This window comes from Psammomys obesus, unplaced genomic scaffold (genome assembly GCF_907164565.1).
Source record: "Psammomys obesus unplaced genomic scaffold, mPsaObe1.curated_primary_1811, whole genome shotgun sequence".
NCBI classification, from domain to species: Eukaryota; Metazoa; Chordata; class Mammalia; order Rodentia; family Muridae; genus Psammomys; species Psammomys obesus.
The window spans coordinates 8,090,807-8,095,082 of record NW_026596040.1 but is presented as its reverse complement, the minus strand read 5'-3'; the positions used below and the strand labels follow the sequence as shown (position 1 = coordinate 8,095,082).

The 4,276-nt window shown below is 41.7% G+C and overlaps 1 pseudogene; it reads right to left on the bottom strand.

The window, feature by feature from the left end:
* Positions 1–2,485: 2,485 nt before the first annotated feature.
* Positions 2,486–2,975, bottom strand: LOC129687886 (serine/arginine-rich splicing factor 3-like; annotated as a pseudogene).
* Between the last annotated feature and the right edge of the window lie 1,301 nt (positions 2,976–4,276).

The following is a 4,276-nucleotide window of genomic DNA, read 5'->3' as shown; positions in this document are numbered from 1 at the left end:
TCTATAAATATCAACCACATAAAGCATTTTCAGTGGGGGAAGACTATGGAAAGGCTTACAACTGTCTTTAATCATTGGATTGGTTTTAAGCTAACATAGTTTCCTGGCGTGGCTGTTAAAATATTCATTGTTATAGAGAAATAAAACAATAGCACACATTTCTCACATATGCATATTTTGCTACAGAATTTCTGTTATCCCTCAAAATTTCAATTCTCCATACATCTCTGTGCTTCTTTCTCTTCCTTTGGCCCTTGGAATAAATGTGAGAACAGGTAGAAGAAAAATATTAGCAAATAAAAACAATCTTAGGCTAATAATATCACTTCTATAATTGTCAAAGCCATCACAAGCCAAGTCACAGGTGTCCTCAGTAGCCCCAGAGAACTGAAAAACATGGAGTGATGGACACGAAAGGTCCTCTAGGGTATTGATGCCGAAGCAAACATTGTGTGGTTAGTTCCTGTCTCCAATATTAACCTTGTGAGTCGGCATTTTTATAGATAAAGAAACCAGGTAAGTCATAAAGTTGTCACTGCAGCCTACAAAGCAGCAGCTAAGGTCTGGCCCCTCTCAGTGCTTGCAACCACTGTGTGGGTGGCACTGTGTGAGGCCAACTGTTAGCAGCCAGTTTCGTGACCTCTGTGCTACAGGTAGCAGAGAGGGTAGCAGTTAGCAGTTAGCAGGTAGCAGGTAGCAGTTCAGGGTAGTAACAACCAGACTACCCAAATGGCCAAACAAGTTAACATTCATCAGCAATGCAGAACACGAGTCTATATCCTATGCGACAAAACAACCCCAGCCACATTCCATTCTGGGAAATGGGCAGGTTGGAACAGTGCCTGGCTTGTTCTCTGTATGTTACCTGTGGCTGCTTTCTCACTACAGTAGCAAAACTGAGTTCTCATGACAGACACCTTATGGCCATTACAGTAACTGATTACAGTTACTCTCTGGTCTTTCACAGAAAACATCTATCAACACTTGATTTAGGTGAGTGCTTGGAAAGACCTACCTAAACTTACTGACTATGGTAAGTGCTGGCCATTGTCACTGTTAATCTTATAGTCCACTTGCCAGACATTTCCTTCCATTAATGCAGTTCACAGTCAATACTGTATCCTCCCACCATATAGTTCTGAAGCCTCTGACCTCAAAACAAAATAAAGCATGCAATTGGTCATTTGAGACCTGTGTCATGAGATCATCAGCCTGGTGGAAAAGGGTTTCTTCTTTGAAAGAAAACTACCATAAAGCCACTGTGATGAATCATGAAGAGCAAACTTATCAGAAACTTTTGGTATTTGACATAGTTGAACTTTGACATGGTTGAGGCTTTTCCAACTTGGACAACAAATGTATTTTTTAGGAAGCAGAGGGTAAAAGGTTCATTGTCCTTGTAGCCAAGATCACTGTGGGTGTGTTCTCCAGGCATATGACTGCCTAAAAAAGCCTTGCTATTTCTAGAAGTCAAATCTAAAGATGAGGAAAAACAACAAGAAACTTCGTACACTAATCTGGTTTAAGTGAAGTGAAGGTGAAAGTCGTTACCCTTTCACTGACCCAGGAAGATGAAGACAATCAATGGTGGCCCAAATCAGGCAATCTGTTCTCCACATAGCATGAAGAGTGATCCTTAAAAACACAAATCATGTTCTTCAGTAAAATCTCCCAATAGCTCCTCCTTTTGTTGCATAAACCCCAAGTTCCATGGTCCTGCTCTGTCAACACCGCCAACTTCAAATCTTTCAGTTCTCACTCTTGCTCCGTGGCCAACCACAAAAGACATCTTTTGTTCCTGGGATGCCCTGGGTGTGTGCCTGTCCTAGAGAACCTGCTCCTGCTTTCTTCTCTTCCTGGACCATTATTTCCCCACATCTTCACAGGGATGCTTCCTGCTCTACGCTGGATCCCAGACCACAAGGCATGTTCCCAGCTGGGCTCTTCTCAAAGTCACACTTGCTCCAGTCTCCATCACATCACCCTATCTTGTTTTGTTCACAGCCCCAGAACAAATGAAAAATATCTGGTTTATTAATTTTCTTGCTTGGAAACTGTCTATTTTTCCCATTAACAGTATACAAGTTCTGTGATGGCCTGGGATTTCTAATCAGACATAATAGGTAGTTAATAAAGAGTCATTCGATAAATAAATGAGCCAGTACTCAAGATGTCGGGGAGGGCAGGATCTAGATTTATTTCAGTCTGTGAAAAACGAAAGTTGGAAGCAAATTCAAGCTTGCTTAAGGAAACATTGTAAAGTAACATTATTGATATTGCATGCCTCAAATGATCCATTTGAAACCAGAGAGAATTTCATTGTTATGAGTGTCGCTGTTCCAAGAGACAAAACAAATTTGAACAGCTATAACATCTCAAAGATGCACCAAGCTTATGAAGTCTCAAACAAAACTTTAATTTTCTGTACATACTCCTGTCAAGTGAAGTTATTTCCTGTACATCACTTCTTCTGCACACTGGTCTTCTATTTCCGTTCATTTGACCCAGATGAGCTATGAGGCCTAGAGAAAGATCGCGAAGGCTTGTGATTTCTCTCACGAGACAGAGACCTTTCTCTCCTCCTACCTCTACAAAGTGACCTGCTCCGCATTCCTGAGAAGCTTCTCCTTGGTGGAGATCTGACCTGAGGTGGAGGACTCCTCCCATGCTAATCATCTCAAGGGCATCGACCCCAAGAGGGAGGTGGGTCGGTTTTGACTTCTTTTTTCACCATTGGACAGTTCCACTCTCACGTGGCAGCCACATAGTGTTCCTCCGTTTAGCTCTCGGGCTGCAGCAGCATCTTGGGAATGCTCAGATTCAACGAAAGCAAAGCCAGGAAGCTTTCGAGCAACCCACACACTTCAGAGTTGTCCATAACAGCCAAAAGCCAGTTCTAATTCGGTCTTGCTCCCATTGTTTCCAAGATTACCTACACAAACCTTACAGTCTACTGGCCGGGAATCATGTTGCATTTCAAGATCCTGGGCTCAAAAAGCGGAAGCTCAAATCCTAACGCTCCTCCACCCTAGCACTGCTCCCACAGATGCTCACTGCCCCACAGCGTCCACTAAATGGCTGCCGGCAAGATTTTTACTCTACAACTAAAGGTAATCATTGCTTGGAAGTCTGAGGAAGAGAACAGTAAATCTTTGGGGGAAAATCATCTTAGGTCAGGGAGGGATGTAGTGTATAGTTGGGGTTTCTGAAAAGCTGGCAGAGAGCTCTGCCAAGACAGACAAGATCAAGTTGCGCTTTCTAAATCCATTTGCATACATGGATCTAATCCAGTGCCATTTACACAGCCTACAGAGGTGCATGTTAATTAGAAATAACGCTTTTCCTCATTAATCTTCACAAGCTGTCCAAGGAGAGCAGACAAAGGGAATTCCCCTGAGCACAGAGGTCACCCAAGGCCTTGACAATTATTCTCCTCACCATCTCAAGGATCATCTTCAAAAGAGAACATTTCAAGCTAAAAGTGGTGGCTCATACCAGCAATTTCAACACTTGGGAGTCTGATGGAGCAAATGACAGTTCAAGGCCAGCTGGGTTATGTAGTGTGACTCTTATCTCAAAAACCCAAACAAACACACAAGTACGTCAACCCCTACCCCTTTTCAGAAAACAACAGAAACTACTCTGAACTTTTTGAAATATAGGAAAAGTTAAAAAACCAAATAAGAAAAATAACCCCATACCTGAAAGCAGCTGTCCAAAGGCTTCACAAATATCAAAATACAGTCACCATCACTAGTTGCCCTTGGGATAACCTGGAGAGGCAGGTGGAAAAGTGCTTGCCTAGTGTCATTGAGGTCCTGGTTTTAGTCCCTGTACTACAAAACATAAAAAAACAAAACAACAACAACAACAAAAACCAAGTTCAATTAAAATTTCCCTTTGCACTGGGAACAAAATAAATATTCCACAATAGAATTACAAATTTAAACAGCCCTTAAGTTAGCTACATAGGTAAAATGAGGGCACCGGTGAGAGCAAATGTCAGTCTTCAGGATTCTATCTGTTTAATGGGTAATCATGTGCATGTATTATGTTTGAAACATGGTTATATTTAGACAGAACATACACACTTCAAACATGTGAAAGGTATTAGATTGACTCTAAAAACGGGAGAATTTGCTGAGTTTTGAGAAAAAAAAAAAAAAAAGCATGATTCACGATGCAGTTTCATGGAAGCCTTGTTTGCTAACTGCTCTTTGGGCTGTTTAGTTTCCTCATTTAAACTTTAGAAATGACCTGACCAGACAAGTAAGAA